This window comes from Myiozetetes cayanensis, unplaced genomic scaffold, assembly GCF_022539395.1.
Source record: "Myiozetetes cayanensis isolate MyiCay16 unplaced genomic scaffold, myiCay2020 scf6-25, whole genome shotgun sequence".
NCBI lineage: Eukaryota > Metazoa > Chordata > Aves > Passeriformes > Tyrannidae > Myiozetetes > Myiozetetes cayanensis.
In genome coordinates, this window is record NW_026087853.1 from 58,981,688 (window position 1) to 59,002,900 (window position 21,213).

General features: G+C 38.6%; 1 long non-coding RNA gene across 1 annotated transcript; it reads left to right on the forward strand.

Moving 5' to 3' along the window:
• The first annotated feature begins 6,587 nt into the window (after positions 1-6,587).
• Positions 6,588-18,260, forward strand: LOC126651310 (uncharacterized). Its single transcript, XR_007631626.1, has 4 exons — positions 6,588-6,661; positions 7,336-7,397; positions 12,053-12,213; positions 17,913-18,260. It is a non-coding gene; the product is annotated as an uncharacterized LOC126651310 (long non-coding RNA).
• Positions 18,261-21,213: the final 2,953 nt, after the last annotated feature.

Genomic DNA, 21,213 nt, shown 5'->3' on the forward strand with positions numbered 1-21,213 from the left:
GGGAAACAACCTTTCTTAATTCAAGAAGTTGTTCTGCCATATCATTCCAGATGGTTATGAACAATCCTAGCGATTCAACGCTTGTTAACTTTTGCTTTCTGTCTTATTTGGGTAATTGTTTAAAAGGTTCAGAAAGAGTGGAAGGTGATTGGCAACCCCCAAGGGAAAGAGGGTACGTGTAATTCAATAGCAGATGACTTTTTAGTTTTTCTTTTTTTCTTGTATTGTGTAACCTGTCCGTGAGAACATTTAAGCCCACTGGGGTTTGAGTGTTTTGCTGCTGGCTCAGAGCTTGCCCATGTCCTTCGGGTTGCTCTGTCCTGATAAGACATGACTTGTAATTTAGAAGAAAATTATGTAAATTAAGATGTTAAGTTCTTACCAGGGCACTGTAAACTTCAGTTTTAAAGGTCAGCTTAAAGAAAACATAATCTTTTTGATGTTGTACTTTTGGGGTGATTTTAATCAGCAGAATGGGCAAGGGGGCACACTGATGATGATGATATTTAACAGATAGCAGCATGAGCTCTGTTGAGTAAAAGTGGGCAATAAAGTCTTTGAATACCATTAGTTTCTACTCTTAAGTTTTACTCTCAGAATAAACCAATTTAGTATGGTGCAAAACTAATCGCTTTAGTACCTGTTATTACAGTTATATTACCATATATACTGTCTTACACAAAATGTTGCAGTCGTGAGGAGGTGATACTACCAGTCCTGGGGCAAAATGTGTTCTCTCAGAGCGATTCAATGAACACTTTTTTGCTACAAGTTTTTTTATTGCTGCTGAAGATCAGTCTGGCTGCTGCTTTTGATACCCATGCAGAGGGGAAAAATGCATTTGTGATATGTGATTGTCTCTTTCTATTGTGTCCGTGCTGGTGGTACCCAGGCACTAATCTGTACTGATACACCTTTGATTTTAATAATCATACATGTCATATATTTATTTACCAATATTCTGTTTAAGGACCAGAAAATCCTCTGCCAGGACATTAAGGATTTTTCAGGTAGCTGAGGCCTCACTTGAAAGCAGTGTGAAATTGTGATTTTTTTGGATTAAATTGCCTTGAAAGATTGTTTCCAACACCACTCTTTGCTGCCTGCCATCTGCTCCAAGGGCTGTTTCTTTTTTCAGCTGTGAAACGCAGCCAATTTGGCCCCTGTTCCTCAGGGTGCTGGGAGGAAGAGCTTCTCCCCAGCTGCTGCCGAGGGGAATTCCCTGCAACTCTTAAACGTCCCAGAAAGGGGTGAAAGCAGAATGAAGCCTGACAAGGGACATTGCCGGGCAGAACCGTGCTCAGTGAACTCTGCTCAGTTCGGGTCAGAATATCTGTCAGTTCTGGGCTGAGCTGCCTGGCTCAGTAAGCTGGTCCTGAGTGTGTGTCAGAGGCAGACTTGGAGCTTTTCTTGTACCCCTTCCCTTCCCCAACAAACCAGGGGCTGAGTCTTGGGTTAGGTTTGAAGGCTTGGATCTAGTTGTGGCCTCGACATTCTATCGTGAACTCTTTCAGATCCATGCAAAAGTTGAGAGCAAGACCTCTTAGATGAAGTATTTTTCTTCTCACTCACAGGCTTGGGGTGTTGCATATGAAAATCTATAATGCCCCCAAATCCCAGACCTTTGTTTTGGGCAGCTCTCCATGGTTGTTGATGCAGAAATAAGGGATTTTTCTGGGTAGTGATGTTTTTGTTTGGTTTGTTGGGACTTTTTTGGCTGCCTGAAAAATATTGGAGTCCTAAAAATTAACCTATGCTATACTCCTGTTGGTTTTCCATGGCTAATTTTGGGCTCAGTGAACAGAGCTGGTTAGCAACATTTTTTCAAAGGAATGACTGAGAGTGCCCCCAGCCAGGAGGGCAGATTTGGGTGCCAACAGCATATATTCTCTATTTGTTTCCTTTGTATAATGCTATCATAGAGGACCTTCAGGCTTTTTCATTCTCCTCATGTGGATGCTCACAGATGGTACCTGTACTGCTGCTGACAGTAGATAATGTTATTATGTTATAAATTCTGTTATATCTATCTTTTGTACATATATTTGTAATTTTTATATTACATATAAACATATTTTTATATACAAATATAAAAATCGTTTATCTGTGAACCCCAGGCAGCAGCCAAGCCCACGCCAACCCCTCACTCCCTTAAGGTAAGATGGGAGAGAAAATCAGAAGGCTGATAGTGAGAAAGCTCATGGATTGTGATAAAGACCATTTAATAACCAAAACAAAGTAGAACAAGGAATTAATTTCCTATTTCCCATTGCAGGCAGGTGTTCTGCCATCCCCAGGAAAGCAGGGCTCCATCCAGGACTCCATCAGGGTTTTCCATGATATTACTTGGGAAGACAAATGCCAAAAACAAAACAAAAAGAATGGCACTGGCAGGAAACAAGGAAAATGTTATTTTATACAAAGCACAATATGAGACTGTTTTTAGTTCCATAAAGCATGTAGTAAAGTTAAAATTATTTTATATTGCATAAAAAAAACCAAAGAGGAAATGTGAGAACTTTAAATTAGCAAAGTTTCCTAAAGTAAGTTCATATTAGAAGTGTAGTAAAAACAATATTTATTGAGCTGTGTATTGTTATCAAAGAGTGGAAGTAACAGGCAGGCTTGTCATGCACTGTTCATTTTGCTCTTTAGGTTATTGCCCTTTTTTTCCTTTTTCTTTTTTTTTTTTTTTTAGTTAAAAAATACGGTTGTTTTATTGTGCAAGATATTCTTGATGTCGATACTCGGTTTCTTTCTTTGTATTAACTGCTCTGAGAGGCCTGGCTGGGCTCTTTGGATGCTACAGCAGTGCAAATGATTAATACAAGCACTGCTGGGAGATTATTACAGCAAAGGCAGCACCAGATTATGGAGAGAAGGGCAGTAATAGCATCCAGGAATTCCTGAGCTTTCTGTTCAGACCAGCCACCAGCTCTCCTCAAGTAAATTGCTTCACATCTTGCTGCTCTTATCCTCATTACTTAGAGAAAATAATACTTTCTCAGTGTAGTGTAAGGTGACTATAGATAATAGAGAACCTCTGTAAGTCTTTAAATGGAAGAAAGTGTTATTATTAGACAGGTTTGGTTCTTTTTACTCTCATGCTTGTCTTTGTCTTAAATCTTATTTGCAGGGGAAAAAAATCCACATTACTTGAGAAATCACACTAATTGTCTTTTTCAGGAATTGGACTGGTATTGTCTGTAGCATTAGACTGGCATTAATAACGTGGAGTGTGGCTCATAGGTGGGAGCTACTGCACACAGTCTGTGTGTATGGCCTGGTGGAAAAGAGCAATCCCTTCAGGGTGAGTGGATAACCAGTGAGAGCAGTGCATCCTGAACAGTCCATCCAACGTTCTGCCCACGTGACAAACACTAAATCAAATATTTTGTGGTCAGCTGCAGAGCAGCACAAATATCCTCTCCTGATTTGCCTTCCCTCAGTCCCCAAAAGGATTTTGTACCACCACCAGAGTGGGTATTGTGAATTTGAACAAATGCATATGTTTTTCTTCTGCAAAGAACTCCCATGTACGGTTTCTAATTAAATGACTTTAATCATTCCAATTCAATCAACCTACATAAACATCAAATATCAAAAAGGAATCTCTGCTCTGTAGTCCTTCGCTGCCTCCCCAGAATTGTTCTCAGCGATATAAATGATGTTTGTTCTCCTGTTACTGCATCTCCAGATAATGAGCAGTTTTATTATAGCTGAAGCATTATCCCAGCATGTATTTGCAAGAAGTATATGACAATGAAATAGTAATTTTTCATTATTTTTCTTAATATCTTTAGACCATCTATGCATCTGATAAATATTTATACTCAGCTTTGTATAGAAATATGTTCCTCTTTTCTAAATTACCCTCCACTGCAGTTGCTTTTTATGACATTTTTTTTTTCCTCATTTTATCCATCATAAAGCTGTTTGTAAGGTCATCTCAGTATTTTGCACGAGCCCTTTTTCTTCTTTATGTTAGTTGGGAATGTGTGCTTTGGACAAAGGAAGCATTATCTAGTTAGGGTAATTTTAAATTTTACTTTAGATCTATTACAGACTGCTACAAAGTATTTTATTTTCTTTTAATCTGTATTTTGGTGCTAAAATTATAATGATACTTCCAGAAGCATTACTTAATGATCTTGTTTTCAAGGAGACTGTATCATAAAAAAGGGTATCATGAGATATTCAAAATTGTTTCTCACAAGATTTGTTCCTTTTTTGTTTGAATGTCCCCCTATCATACAATGCTCATTACAACTAATTATAGAAAAATCTTTGTTGTAATTACCCTTGGATTTATGATGTAGTTCCCAAAAGGGGAAAAAAAACCAAACAAACAAACCCAAACCAAATCCTCTATTTGATTATGTTGTTTTCTGCAAAAAGAAACTGTGAGGCAGCAAGTTTGGACAATCTGGGAGAGCGACTGCAGCAAAATACTTTGTGTAAGTAGTGCCTTATCACTTTCAGGGATGAAAAAAGGAGAATAAGAGATTGGAGTGCCAGAGGGATGTGTGTGAGGCTTCTCTTTGTCCTTACTTTTAAAACTATATCCTATTTCACAGCAAATATTAAATATGAGGCCAGTTCTCCTGATGTGGGAATTGTTTCCTTCTACTGCTGTTATATTTATGTTGGTGATTGTGAGATGGACAATTCACGTGAAATGAACTCTCCTGTTTTAATTTTGGTCTCATCTAAAAATAGAGATTCTATATCAGAAAAGCATAACAGAAAATAATGAGATGAAACATGGAAAGGAAATACTAAGCAGCAAGAGAAAGACCAGCTATTATTCTTTTTTAAAAAATCTTATCTCTATGTAGCACTTAGCACTAATTATGAGGAAATAAAGACATTGCCCTCTAAAATCTTGACAGTTAAAATCCAGCTGTTTGTTGCTGCATCCTAATCCTTCTTACCTTGTAGATTTCTGGATTGGTGGAATTTTAATTTAGTGGGTGTTTAGTGAATTTATTTGCAGAATTGTGAGTCTCCCTGTCACAAATCTCATTAACGTAGATTAAGTGTGAGGGAACACTGTCTTAGTGACCACAACAGGCTCACTGGTACATATTTCTTGACTGCCTCTTGTTCCATGCAAGGAAAGAGTCGTTGGTGATCTGGGCAATATAGAAAATATACGTGCGATGGATCTGTTTTCTTTGTAATTTAAGACAGTAAAGATGTGCGTCTTCACTGCAGATCTTTTCAGGCAATTTGAAGTGCAAGATGCACATATTTTAAGCCTCTTTGTGATAACCCTCTGTATTTTTTGTTAATTTACTGTTGAATGTTTGGATTCTCAGGCATTTGTTATTATCTTTTCTTCTCAAGTGAACGTTAAACATGGCCTTGCACAAACCTGGGGATGTTAAGAGTAATTGGCAGTGTTATTGATATTTGCAGGCATGCACTGTTTCAAAGGATGGCATTATAATGAGTCATTTTTCACTTAATCATCCTTTTTTCCTCTGCCAGTTTAGGCCAAGTTAACTCCACTGATGGCTAAATGAGAATTTGAACCTGTATTTTTATTGCCAGTGGTGTCAGAATTCATATGAAGGTATGAATATGAAGCCTTTTATATACTGAGTGGAAAAATACAGTGCAGCGATAAGCTACTTGTTTACCTGGTGTTCTTGGTATCGAGAAAGATCATAGAATCATAGAATTATAGAATTAACTGGGTTGGAAGAGACCTCCGAGATCATCAAGTCCAACCCTGGATTTAAAAATTCCCAACAGGTGGAACAGAGCTTGTTGCATTTGCCAGTGTATTTCAAGGCTTTTTTAACTGCTGTAAAGAAAAGCCATTTGTTTCAAATCTGTTTTCAAACGGAGCACAACATTAGCTGGGGAGTTCATTATTCAAGAAAAAAAACCCAGTAGTTGCTAAACAGGAGAAAAGTTTGGCAACTCTAAGTGAAGGAAGGAAACCGTGGTTAAAGATGGTAAAATATCTTAGCGTGTATGTGGGTAATATTGTGAGTCTTGGATGTGTCGTGTAAAGAATTTAACAAGTCAATAATTTCTACATTTACCAAAGCTTTCAGTTTGCTTCAGTGGTGCATTAAAACGGTGCAAGTGTTGTAACAGCTGTAATTTGGTTTAGTTTAAAAGGATGGCTGTTAGCAGAACTGAACTATTTTAGAAGTTTGGAGGTGTTGAACTGGTGTTTTGTAAGTCATGAAATGGATTTTTTTCTTTTACAAGGATAAAGACAATTTATTTTTTTTTTAAAGTACCTACTTATTTGTCTATAAATAATGTTATAAAAAGTTATTGCCTGTACTTTAAAGAGAGATTTTTAGGTTCTTTTGAGAATATGTTCATCTTCCCTTTTGTGCTTGAAGGTGAAAATGGTTATGACTCTTAAAGTGTACTTTTGTACGTGTTTTTACTTGCAGTTATAGGGTTGGCTGTCTTTTACCTGTACTGATTAATAGAAAACAACGAAGTCCACATTCATCCAAATTTTTGATTGTAGCACATACACCTACAAAATTCAAAATTCAAGATGTTTTTGAGAAAAATAATGCTGACATGCATTGATATTATATCCTTTTCCTTGCAGTGATCAATATTTCTCTCTACCCTCAGTAATTCTCAAAAGAACTCTGAAAACTGAAAAGTCTGACTCCCAAAGGTGAGTGAAACTTGTAATTTCTTTTTGCTCCAGGTGAAGTTTACCTAATCCTTCAGCACACTGCAAGGTTGTCCTGTGGCATTAGGGTATTAGTGCTAATGGAAAGACGTGGTTATTACAAACAATTCCGAATTTCACGGCGCGCATCTTAATGGCAGAAAGGGATTTTCTCGTGATTAAAAAGAAAAATGGGTGGCAAAAGAAGGAAGAAATGCTTGTTGCGTAGGGGGGATCCCCTGGAGGCTTAATTACTGAAAAAAAAAAAAAAAAAAGCAAATAGGAGGTAAATGTTCAAGATGTTTACAGGTTAAACATTCCATAAGTATCTTTTAAATAAGAGTATCTGCAGCCTTGGAGGAGCTAATTGCTCGAGAATCACAGCCATTTATGCTGCTTCCTTTTCCCCTGGGATCGACACTCACAACAGGGTAATTCTTACCCTGATACAAGTGTCACAGTGGGGGACTCGGTGTAATTTGCTGATATGATATCAAAAATAGCATTAAGGTAATTACATTTTGCACTTGTAATGTTTCAACGTGCAATAAATAATATAACTGAAAATTCCTCTTCTATTTTATTTTGTTGTTGTTGTTGTAGTAACCTGGCTATTCCCTACCAGAACCACTTTCTTTTTTTGTTTTTTTTTTTTAATCTCTCTTTTTCCTCTTAAGGTACAGCGGGGAAGTTACTCAAAAGTTTTGAGGCTTCAATCAGAACTGAAGAACAAACTGAAGTAGGTATTTTACACTGTTTATCTTGGGAGATATTCTGCAGGCTGAGCTGATCCATTGTGTGACCTGCCCTCAGCACTGTTCCACTGCAGTTTAAATTGAACCCTTTGTCCCTCTTGTTTTCTGGAGGAAAAGTTGAGTGTGTAGATTGTTGTTGTTGTTGTTGTTGTTTGGATGTATTTCAGTTCATAAAATTAAATTTTTGTGTTGAAAAATTAAATTATCTGTAACGCTAACCTGTGAGTTGTGCAACCTATGCAAGGAAGGTCAGTATTTCTAATTTAATAATCAGCAGCTTTTAGGATCACCTGGTCTTACAGTTGTTTTTACAGCCCAGGGTAATGAGAGTGCAATGAAAAAGTGACTACATCAAGAAAACCAGACCTTAGTTTGTTGGAAATTGGTATAGAGGTCTGGGTTTGAGTTGAGCTCCTCCAGTTTATGTCACATGGTCTGAATGTTCCTCATTTGGGACAGAGGAAGTGGATTTAATGATCATTTCGACTCAGCTTGACTGGAGATTTTGCAAAGCTTTGTAGTAAGTTGGTGGTGTTTCTTTCAAATCTTTTATCGGTTTCTGGGAAATACCCAAGTCCTGAGAAGCACTGTTATAATTTCAACATCAAGAAACAACCATTTAGAAAGAGATTACTCTTCATTACTAGAGACACTCTGAGCATCTCAGAATAAAGCCTAGCACTGAAGGCTAATATAGATGATATATTTGAGGACTTTCCTTCAGTGGGCTGAGTCACACAGAGAAGAAAAAAAAAAAGGCACATTTGAATATAATTTCATTTTGCCATTGAACAGTGCTGGGGACCCATTTTGGAGATAGACAAATGCTTGTCATTACTTTATGCTCAAAGGCAACATTGAAAGTGACCTGGAACAGGCAGGAACTGACTTTTTTTCTCCTAATATGATATGAAAGTTTTATCGTATTAGGAATTTTCTGTCATGGTGGATTAGTATCAGGTCATATTAACGTTCATTTTTACTAACTTACAATGAAATGTGCTAACGTGACTACACTATCACATGAGGAAAAAAAGCAGAATGATTTTATATTAATGTGATACCATAGAAAGATTTCAATACCTCTGTCCCATGACAAGTAGGAAGAAGTTAAAAATAAAATAAAATATGATGGCTTGGGACAAGGAGTTTGTGTGGGGGTTTTTTTTGTGCAGGGATGAAACTCCTTCCCTCGCCCTCTCTGCCCCCAACATCATGTCTATATTTATTTCATGGCTTCTGGATTTTTGAAGTGATTAATTTTGAAGCAGTTTGGGTCTGATTTTTTTAATTATGGTTGCTCTCCCGTTTCTAGCTAAAAGTCATTGGGAGCCGTGAATACTGAGCACCTATACAAAACAACCCAAGGTGTTCCAGGCTGATTATCCCTTTACTTTCAGCAAAGCAAGTGTTGACTTCTCAAAATGTTCAAGATGTTTACAGGTTAAACATTCCATAAGTATCTTTTAAATAAGAGTATCTGCAGCCTTGGAGGAGCTAATTGCTCGAGAATCACAGCCATTTATGCTGCTTCCTTTTCCCCTGGGATCGACACTCACAACAGGGTAATTCTTACCCTGATACAAGTGTCACAGTGGGGGACTCGGTGTAATTTGCTGATATGATATCAAAAATAGCATTAAGGTAATTACATTTTGCACTTGTAATGTTTCAACGTGCAATAAATAATATAACTGAAAATTCCTCTTCTGTTTTATTTTGTTGTTGTTGTTGTAGTAACCTGGCTATTCCCTACCAGAACCACTTTCTTTTTTTTTTTTTTTTTAATCTCTCTTTTTCCTCTTAAGGTACAGCGGGAAGTTACTCAAAAGTTTTGAGGCTTCAATCAGAACTGAAGAACAAACTGAAGTAGGTATTTTACACTGTTTATCTTGGGAGATATTCTGCAGGCTGAGCTGATCCATTGTTGTGACCTGCCCTCAGCACTGTTCCACTGCAGTTTAAATTGAACCCTTTGTCCCTCTTGTTTTCTGGAGGAAAAGTTGAGTGTGTAGATTGTTGTTGTTGTTGTTGTTGTTTGGATGTATTTCAGTTCATAAAATTAAATTTTTGTGTTGAAAAATTAAATTATCTGTAACACTAACCTGTGAGTTGTGCAACCTATGCAAGGAAGGTCAGAATTTCTAATTTAATAATCAGCAGCTTTTAGGATCACCTGGTCTTACAGTTGTTTTTACAGCCCAGGGTAATGAGAGTGCAATGAAAAAGTGACTACATCAAGAAAACCAGACCTTAGTTTGTTGGAAATTGGTATAGAGGTCTGGGTTTGAGTTGAGCTCCTCCAGTTTATGTCACATGGTCTGAATGTTCCTCATTTGGGACAAAGGAAGTGGATTTAATGATCATTTCAACTCAGCTTGACTGGAGATTTTGCAAAGCTTTGTAGTAAGTTGGTGGTGATTCTTTCAAATCTTTTATCTGCTTCTGGGAAACGCCCAAGTCCTGAGAAGCACTGTTATAATTTCAACATCAAGAAACAACCATTTAGAAAGAGATTACTCTTCATTACTAGAGACACTCTGAGCATCTCAGAATAAAGGCTAATACAGATGATATATTTGAGGACTTTCCTTCAGTGGGCTGAGTCACACAGAGAAGAAAAAAAAAGGCACATTTGAATATAATTTCATTTTGCCATTGAACAGTGCTGGGGACCCATTTTGCAGATAGACAAATGCTTGTCATTACTTTATGCTCAAAGGCAACATTGAAAGTGACCTGGAACAGGCAGGAACTGACTTTTTTTCTCCTAATATGATATGAAAGTTTTATCGTATTAGGAATTTTCTGTCATGGTGGATTAGTATCAGGTCATATTAACGTTCATTTTTACTAACTTACAATGAAATGTGCTAACGTGACTACACTATCACATGAGGAAAAAAAGCAGAATGATTTTATATTAATGTGATACCATAGAAAGATTTCAATACCTCTGTCCCATGACAAGTAGGAAGAAGTTAAAAATAAAATAAAATATGATGGCTTGGGACAAGGAGTTTGTGTGGGGTTTTTTTTTGTGCAGGGATGAAACTCCTTCCCTCGCCCTCCCTGCCCCCAACATCATGTCTATATTTATTTCATGGCTTCTGGATTTTTGAAGTGATTAATTTTGAAGCAGTTTGGGTCTGATTTTTTTAATTATGGTTGCTCTCCCGTTTCTAGCTAAAAGTCATTGGGAGCCGTGAATACTGAGCACCTATACAAAACAACCCAAGGTGTTCCAGGCTGATTATCCCTTTACTTTCAGCAAAGCAAGTGTTGACTTCTCAAAATGTTGATCTAGAAGCCAAATTAAAAAAAAAAAAAGGTGGGGAGGAGGAGGGGGGGAAAAAAAAGAAAAAAAAAAACACCCCATCATATTGTGTCCATGCTCCATTATGCACAGAATGCTGTGGCCAGAAATAATTAACAGGCACAAAGGGTGGCAGTTAGTCATTTGGCTGTATGATTGTACCTGCAAGGTTTCTTTCATCTGGAGCCAAAATCTGATAAAAATGGATAATGTTTGAAATGTTCAGTCTTACCTAAATTATGACCAGAGAAAGCTTGGGTTTAATCTTGGCTCCAAATTTCATACAGGACAAAGTAGATGAGGTTGGCTCCTACACTTGATTTTCAAGTCATCTCTAATTCTGAGAGTCTGCAGTATGGCTTTCAGTGTTCCCTTTTGACAACAGCTAATATTCCTAAAAGCTTTGGTCTAAAATAAATGGGATTGAAGCCTTTCAAAAACTCCAAAGAGGTGACAAATTAAAACAGAACTATTTTCAAAAGTGCAGGATTTCTTCATTAGGTGATATCCATGAAATATGCTGGTAGCAGATACTGTGGAGGGAGTGTGGAAAGCCAAGTTGAGCTTGGTCTTTCTGAGACATGTAGAAGAACGTTGTACTAGAGAGGAAAAACTCTGAAGTTTTTGTGTCAGCATGTTGAAAACATGTTTGTTAATCACTTGTAGTTCATTTAAAAGCTCTTGCAGGTTAGAGATCACAGGCTCTTCATCCTAGTGCTGTCCCTGTGGGTTCAGAAGCTTCTCATCAGAATGGCCTCAATTAAAACAGCAGCACCACTATCTGTAGATTACTGCTTTCCATCATTTATACTGTGTTATCTCTCTCTTCAGACCGACTTTTAATTTTTATGTTTGCAATTATAAGTGATTTACAGGAAAATCCATTGCACGACCTGTCCAGAATCATTAAATTCACCTAGGTTGAATAACCTGATGTTCACCTGGAAATAACCACATCAGAGGCATTATCTTACTGAATTTTAGCTACCTTAGAAATATAAAGCTTATCTTTTATTCTTTTTTCTTTTTTTTTTTACTCTCAAGTATAGTGGCAGGGGAGGGGAAACATTTTTTAATTCATAAGAGGTAATTAGCCAAGTCTGAAAGGTGTGCACTAATTACAGAATGCTGTATATCTTGTGTGGCTGATTGCAGCACAGGTTTCTGAATGGTAACTGGGATTTTTTTTTTTTCCAAACACTGTTCAGTAATTTGAAATGTTATTAGGGGATTAACTTTCCATACGAAAAGCTAAACTAATACTTATTATACAGATTATAACAGCGAGCGGCCCAAGGAGCTGCTGAGGCCATTATTTTGCAGGCTGCAGCCACTGCCAAAAGACCGAGGAGAGTGCTGGATGGACCATGTGCAGAGCTCCATCCTCTGCTGCTCCTCGTCCCTCCTCCCTCTGCCAACACGAGGCAAGCTGATGAGCTCCGTTTATGAACATCACTCCAAAATGAAGAGGCAGAGGAGAAAAGGTGTGGGGATTGTTGAGCGCTGTATTGTTCTTCTTTGCGGTTGCAAATCAGTCAAACTATGCTGATCTTAGTGAATTTTTAGCTGGTTTGGAATACTGTCACCTTATACAGAGGCCAACCTTTGGGTTTACTGTTTTGAGAAAACAGCTGAGCAGTACACCTTTAAATACTTACTTCTGTTTGTTTGATCGGGGGTAAATTTAGTTTTTGCAGCCAGCAATTTCAAACCCCATTAAATAGCTTGTTCTGATTTACTCTCTGTGGTGGTATTAGCTGCTGTTTATTTTTCCCTCCCTCCTCCCCAGGTTTTCTGCTCTTTATAGGGTCATCTATTTTCCCTTTGGGTGACCTCTGATATTTGTTCAACACAGGGGAAATCAAGCTGGATTCCTCCAACCTAAAAGCACGAGGCCATGGCTGGAGCTAAAGGATTGTAGCTACAGTGGAAACCTCCCATTCCCTATGAGCAAGGCAATAGCAAAGGCAAACCCAATTTTAAATGAAGGCCACACAGCTGTGATCATGGAGAGTGGATGTGGGAGTGTGTGGCACAGTAGTTGGTGCCAGTGGAGCTGCAGAAGGAAGCTCTTTTAGATTTCTCTGCTGAATAAGTTGGCACTTAAGTGTGGGGCTCAGATTGGGGCTGTAAAAAGCACACTAATCAGTGGCTGGAAAATACCTGCATACAGGTTATGCCTCAAGGAGAAATGTAACCCTATTTTGGAAAGGAAAGGACAACACGATAAAGTCTGCTGATCTTTTTAATTCTGTATCCTGGTTTAGTGTTAAATTTCAACATCACCTTCATCACCAGCACCGCTCCTCTCCCCCCACCTCCCCACAAAAAAAAGAAAACAACCCTGCCATCATTGCTGAAAGAAATTATTTTTGTGTAAAAAATATGCTACTTGCCTCATATTATTTGCAGTGACTTGTATTCTTTGTCTGTGACTTGTATTCTTTGTCTTGGAAAGCACCTGGTCAGTGCAAGTGTAATTCTTCATTAATAATTTAAAACAAATTTCCTTATGACTTTTTTCTCTGCCTTTTTACCTTCATTCTGGATTATTTGTTAGATCAGCTATCAGAGTGTTCTTCCTAAAAGTACTTCAATCTTCTCTTTAACAAAGGTCTGAACTATTTTATTGAAAATTAAATTATCTTTTCTTCCCTCAACCCACCTTATTAATCAAGACTTCCTTTGCCTTGCTTTTCAGTGCTGTTTTCTGTTTGTAAAATTATAGCTCCTACCCCCCTCTTTGTGCTGATATATGATTGAATAGCTTATTGAATGCACTTTGTCCACATTTCTGGAATACATTTGCTGTTCTAAATATTTTAATGCTTTGGGTTTCCAATATGAAACTTGGGGGAATGGCTCTGAACATCTCCACGTCAGGTTCCCATTGCCTCCCTTTGTCTATCCTAGCACTGATATCCTTTGAGATTTCCTCCTACAGGCATCTCTGAAACCCTTAATTGAACCACTAGTGTGCTTGTTTCAAGTGTTTCCCTCGCTTGGCTTTCTAAAATGATTTTTAAGCTTTCCCTACATAGGTTTTCAGTTTCCCCAGGCTTTCCCTTAACTAATGGCATCACGATGGTCTCTTGTCTTCTGGGATCTCTTTTGAACTACGTGAACTTGTAAAGTGCCAGCGAAGACTTCTCTCAATTTCTATATCCACTTTTATTGCCCTCTTGGATATCTTATGTGTAGTCTGTGGGCTTCCTCTGGGCTCAGCTAGGAGTAGCTGTGCACCCCTTTTGCAGGAGAAGAAAGGGGTGTGAGTCACTGCATTGCTCCCTTCCATGGGCTGCCACTGAGCTGAAAGGCAAAATGTGTTGTACCAGGAAAAAGCTGGCCCAGGTCCCATTAGCAGTGGATCAAGCAGCAAATTCTGTTGACTGGTTATGTCAGGATATGCCAATGTGGTGCTTTCATCCCGAGCTGAGTTGTCTAATCAAAGTTAGAAAGCTCAGATGTCGCAGTGAAGTCTCTTAGGGTACAGCTCTGGTTTATGGGTGAAGTCAAAGTTTTGGGAGGCCTTGCAGGAAGATGAAGATCTACAGAACACCCAGCAGGATGGTAATTTTGCACTGCTTCTCTTAGAAGTTTATTTTGATTTAGAACAGGCACGCAGAACTCAATGGCCTTTCAATTCAGCAGAGGTCAATTACCACAAAAACTTCACCTTTCCAGTTTTGATCGTTGTGACAGGATGAGGAGCCAGATAGGACTGAGAAAGCCACTTTGCCCCAGTAACCTGCTGCAAAGCATCATTGTGAAGGGCTGGCATGGTCTGTGCTGTCTGCCATTGTGTCAACCAGAGGTAATGTGCTGTATTCAGGTATGTTGTATCAGATACAGTTATATTTTGGAATAGTTGCACATTAATTCTTTAAATATTCCAAGTAGTCATTGCATTTTAGTTTGATCCTTTTCGCTCTCATTCTGGAAAATGAGTTCTTAATTCTTGGGTTTGACCTGATTTAAAAAAAAACCTAAACACACAAACCAGGAAAAATTGGGTTTTTTCTCTCATACTGAGAGACTTTGACTGCATGACTCACTTTTGGTTTTGTCTCACTTGGTTTAGCCTTTTTCTTTTAATACTTAATCAAATCTTTCACTTCTGATATTTTATGGATGGGTTCAAAAGCTTTTTTTGTTTTTCTTACATATTGTTCCATATATCTGTCTTGAGCCATGTTGGCTTCTGTTGTCATTTTGACACTGATTTACTGGAATGAACTTATATTTTAAACTCTGTTATACTGCTCTTTGAATGCCTTCCGTTCCACATTAACATTTCTCAACAATAGTTCTAATTATTTTTTTTCCAGCCTGTTTGCAAATCTACCATGATGCCTTCTGAAAACAAACTTACTGAAGACATTTTAAGGAAATAAGTGATCAAGTACTGCTGGTAGTTCATCTGTGTTCTGTTAACTTATCAACACTGTTTACAGCACAAATCCAAAACATAGCCCCATACCAGCTACTGTGGAAAAAAATAACTCTATCCCAGCCAAAACCAGCACATATTCCTATTGGCATGTTTTGATGGCATTCTCACTGCCCACTGATTCGTGTGTACCTGTCTTTGTCTTGATCTTAAATAGGTTTTCAGTTCTTCTAAAGACAGGGGAAAGCCACAGCAGTGACAAGACATCTTTATAGTTTTCAGTGAAAGAAATTTGCAAATATGTTAACATTTTTATTCTGTTTTCATCCCAACAGCTGAATAATTTGCTTCCTCATCTGTGTTTCATGTGCTGCTGCACATCCATTATGTGTCCTCTACAGCAGCAAAAAAACCTGTGCAGAAAGGCTTAATTCAGTGTTCTTTTTTTTTTTTTCTTTAGGAGGATTGTTTACAGACAAATCTATTTAAAATGTTTTTTAAACAGTACCTGTGGATGTAAATGAGCATAGGTACATTGAAAGAGATGAAATTTTTAGAGCCACACCAATTAGTACGAGCTGAGGGTTGATGCATTTGTGGTGTGCCTTTCTGATCTGTGTGATTATTTTCTCTCTCTCTTGTGAGCTATTTCTTCATGATTTGGTGGTCTTGAGGTATGAATTTTACTCAAATAAATTTAAAACTGTGGTTGTTTTGTTACTTGTATTACTGCAATTCTTAGAAATCCAAGTCATGAGGCACAATTTCACTGTCTTAGCCAAAAGAGACTGCTGAAGAATTTACAGCACAAGAGAAGGGAAAGCACAGGGATGGAGGCCAAAGGAGGAGTGCACAGACTGAGTTTGATGGGACTAGTGGAAGTCCTCAGAAGTTTCTTCCTCCCCACTCTCTGAAGTCTATTGGTCTATTAGAGCTTCATTTCTTCCTCTCTGTTTTGTCTTGCTGATACAGAAAAAATAATAATGTGCTGGTTGTCAGTTATATTTTTAGGAGGTGTGGTTGAGGAGAGCACTGGGAGCTAATTAGAAATTTAGGAAACCCTCTTAAAAATAGGAGGAACAGCACATGAGCATACACAAAATTTTTGGCCTTTAACAAATTAACTTCCTCGTAGGTGAATGAGAGGAATAAATCTTTCAGCAGTGGGTGAGAAATCAGGGGTAGTGTGGACTGTAGGCTGTGAAGAGTTTTGAAAGGGAAGATGAGTCTCTTGGAGTTTGATGGACTGGAGGGGGAGTGGAATGTTTCCCTGCTTTGCAGTGGTGCTTGGAGCTGCACATTCAGGAAAAGAATATTGTAGTAGTGAAGTTATGAATAACAAGGGACTGCCCACTTAAAGGTTTTTGCTGTGTGGGTGGACAGAAGTCTTGTATGAAAAGAACATGCAAAGACTTCAAAGGTTGCATTCCAGAAAGTGGGTTTGGATGGATATTTAAGATGTGCAAGTGCAGCCTCATCAAAGCAAACCATTACACCTTACCTGAGAAGATACTTACAGTAAAATCTTGCATTCTTTTTTGTGTGTGTGTGTGTTGTTCAGATTTTCAAGGGGAGCAGAACACAAAAAATGAAACCAATTTCATCTCTGCCAAGGCTTGATTTCCAGGTTTGATTGGAGAGCAGCTGGACAGTGAAAATTCCTCTTTCTTTGCAGTACTCTTGCTGCCTATATACCCCCCTCTTCGTGCCTGCTGTTTCTACCCTGAGCCTCAGTGCCAGTTTCATAACACTTAGGTGACCTTCTAACTCCAGTGTTTGGCTTGTTTCCTACACGCCAGAAGCTCAGTGAGACACAAGGATGACACATGAATGAGCACACCCTTGAGAAAAGAGGGTTTTTGGGTAAAAAGAGTTGTGACAATCTCAGCAAGGAAACTGTCTCGCTCGATTCCTCCGTGTTGTACGTTGGTATCAAAGAAACGCCTGACGCTGCTGTCAAATCACCTTTCCTCCCAGACAACCTGCAGGACCTGCAGTTTAGGCAAAGCACTCAGATTAAAGAAGCTGCCTAAGTTGCTGTGTGAATTTGGGGCAGTCCTGTCTGCGTCATGCAGCCTTATCTGAGATTGTTCCAAGTTTTTTCCAGGAGCGGGGTGGGATGGGGCAGAGCTGCAGAGGGTAAGGGCTTCACTTGCTCTCCACAAGCCTGTGTCGTGGTTAGGCCGTGATTTGCCCCGCTGACTAAACTGCAAGGTGTAGGGCTTTGCTCACAGCACAGTGGGTATAATCTTTTCTCATTAAATGTAATTTCAAATTTAGTTTTAACGTGCACGTTTGGAGATACCGTAACCCCGTCTACAAAGCACATCTGAAAATTGAGCGTGCAAGGAGGTGTAAAACATTTGATTTGGTGCTGTTCAAATCCATGCTTGTTAACAGCATAGCGTACAGGTAGGGAAAGTATAAAAATATGGTGTAATGCAGTGGAATGAAAAAGTATCTTTTCAGTTCTATTCTGAGAATGCAGCAAAAATAGCCCAATGTCAAATGCTATTTGAGTATCACTTCCTAATGTGTCTGATACACTTATTCTTTATGTGAGCACACTGCTGTCTTGCTTATGTTGCTAAAATTCAAAAATATCTATATTCAATTTATTTATCTTTTTGCCTCTAGGTGTACCAAATTAATTTCTTGGTTTCATTCTCAGCTCCTTATGGTTTCTGCGTTGACTGATTGATGGCATTCCTACCATCCTGTTGTACGAGAGGGTTTGAAAGTTCCAACTTAATAGCTCCACAAAGCATTTGCAAAAATCTCCTTTCTCTGCAGGGGAATGAATCCCACGCACTTCCACTTCTTGCTGGTACCATCTTGCCAAGTTGCGAGGAGGCATCTGTAGTGAATTGTAACACTGGTATGTCTGGGCTCATACCAGCTTCAGACAAGAAGCAGCAGTAAGAAAAACTCTTCTGCAAACCCTGGCAGACCCAGCAGTGACGGCCTGAGAGGCTGAATTTCGCTCTCCGCTACCAAGTATGCAGTAATAATAAAGCGGGCAGCTAAATGGGAGAGAAAGGTGTTAAACATCCTGCGTGTGTTAAAATTACCCAGCGTTTTTAGCCAAATCAGCCTCTCTGCACACGGCAGTGGAACTGTCATGCTGTGTTGTCTATAACCTTTAGCCACGTCTCGGATTGCAGGCTTGAGTTACGCGCTGACAATAACCACGCTGCCTCGCTGACTTATTTTGACAGTTTGCGTCCGGTTACTTTCAGTGATTTGCAAAGCTGACATTTCCCTTTAGTGAACCTGAAACTCCTTTCTGCCGTGTTGCCCAGATATTTTTATCGTGCCAGGCGGCAACAATGAAAGGCGGGGAAAAGAGGAGGGGGCTTCGTTCTTGCTGAACCTGGGGAGTGGGTTTCGCAGCAAATACGAGGGGTGAAAGGAGCTGTGTGGCATAAATGTGGACTGGGCCCAAGATTAGTATATTTGTGGTCAGAGGCTTATTTTTGTTAATTTTTTTCATGCTATAAATGTAACACTACTGTTTTGTTCCTTAGCAGATAGATGTTCTCCTGATATTGCAATATTTTCTTTCCTTCTGGTAAAGTGTATCTGAGCCAATTTATACTGACAGCTTTCCTAAGTTAACTTCTCTATGAATTCCCAGTTCATTTAATATTTTTTTTTTCCTCCTGCTTCCCACATTTGAGTTACCTTTGTTCTGTGTCTGAAGGATAGGAAGCTGATAGTTATTTTATATTTATATTTCAAGGTTGCTTAATGTTTAATGAGGCTGAATATGTTGTAAAAAGCTTCAGAACACTCAGACTGGTTAATATTTCATGCCGATCTACAGAGACAACTATATTGATCTTTTAAGCATCTGCTAAACAAGACAAGGAATAAATTAGATTTTGGTCAGTTTGATTTGGCTGGTGAGTTAAATAGCTTTTAGAACATTATCACCTTTTAAAATGTTTTGTTTCCAGTTGAATAAAGTAGATTTTAAAGGCAGTATTTCATGTCCTTTCTCATTGCTCTTCGTCTTGCCTCTTTTATCTCAGCTGTGTTTGTGTACGTTATGAGGGGAGGCAGAAATATAAAGAGAGGATATTTGCACTGTCTGCTTTATGCACCCATAATCATACCTTCTGAAGCCACAGTTGAAGGGGCACTACTTGTCTCTGTTGACTGCATTTTGGAGCCAGGTTCCCACTATTAAACTGATGTTTATTTACATCGCAGTTACCTGCCTAGAAAATCCTCTGAAAACCGTGCAAAGCTGTGAATATAGTCTGATTTAGGGGAAAACTCACCTTATCCCCGAGTTCCTTATCCAGAGAACCCATTTTAACCTCTTTTCACAATCTTGCTCTTCACAAGCGTTGGGGTAACAAATGCAAAAAACTAGATTTCCTTGCAAAAAAAGAGGAAAAAGAAATGATTACGTCCATTCAGATGTCCACGTAACTGTTCTGTAAACCTAATGCTAGTGGATTACGAGGCTTTTGAAAGGTCTTTTTTTGTACAGAAACAATTTCACAAGGGTGTTGTGATGACTTGAAGTTCACAAACTCTGCACCCAGAACACATTGCAATTGTAGAGCTGATCTAATAGGAACATTTTTATTAAGAAACTGAGTAGGCAGTCTTGGAATAAAGTCATGGGGTTTGCCTGTTAGCTCAAGAAGGTATATGTTCTAATGGTCATGGAACTATACTGAAGATAGACCCATGCAGGAAACATTTGCCAGTTTGACTAAACTCAAGCATAAATGACTGCATTTATTGTCTCAGTGAAAACAGTCCTCTCTAGCCTACATGTATACAAATATTCTCCCTGTCTAGAGTTCACTTTTAAATTATTTTGTAGTAAACTAAATACTCCAACTCAGTATAACCCTAGATATGTCTGTTCCAGGTTAGATATATTTATGTTTATGAATATAGATGGAATAATGGAACAATACTTTTTTTTGTCTCTTGAATTTCTGAGGTTTCTTTTTTTTGTTTGTTTAACTATACCCTGTTGTATGCAGTTTGGAGCAGATGTAAGAGCTGTGATAATTTCATGTCTCTGGCACAAAACATTTCAAAGTTATCAGCAGTTTGGGATGGCTATGGAAATGTTACATTTGGACTGTTCACTGAATTTAAAACTTTAGGACAAATAAAGATCTAAATCATCTAAATTAAGAGCAGGAATGAAGATAAGCTTTTTGTTTTGTTAGATTCTAGGATACTTCTCTGCCCACTCTTTCCCCTTCATTCCTGTTGCCTGTGGAATTTGCCTGTGAATTCACCTACGATTTAAAAATGTTTCATTTACATGTTACCATCTAAAGGTTTCAGGAAGTTTTAGCTCTCTGAATTCTTTTGCACTTCCATTTGATGAGTTCTCAACTAGCATTCCTTTCTTTTCTGTGTCCCAGCAACCAAGGCCCTGTGAGATGCAACTGAGTGCGATATCAGCAGAACTTCAGTTCAGCTGAATTTAAAGTTGGGGGTGAGGGCATTGGGAATAATTTGGGGGGATGTGTCTAATATGTAAATCTAGTCAATGTTATTTATTGTGTGCCTCTATTATCTTGCAGACAATCTAATGATAAAAGCACCTTCCTTTTTTTTTTTTTGTCTTCCTGAAACATGAAATTCCCTCCTCTTATCCAAGCAGGAGGTATGTCCTGAGAAGTCCTGAGAACAGCATGCTCTTGGGTGTTCAACAATCAACAATTAGAATAATGATTTTTTTTTTTTTCCCTTTCCTAGGTACTGTGGCCTCGATACCAACCTGTTAACCTTGAATCACAGTAGTGGGATTCATGGCCACCACACAGCGTTGATCGTGCATCCATTCAAACTTCCTCAGAATCCAACAGCAGCCTCAGGTGGGAGAAGGTAGTGCATGCTGGAGCAGCCTATTGAGTAACTTTATTTTTACCAAAACCTCTCAGTCTCTCAGGTGCAAGTGCAGCATCTCCAGTGATGACTGTTTCTTGGGCAGTGCTGTACCAGAACTGTTTGAGAATGTGGTAGGTGCTGTGGGGTTATCAGCTCATTGAGTCCTCACTGAGGACTTCAGGGTATTTACATACAGCTTTCTTCAAAAGCTACACTAATATTT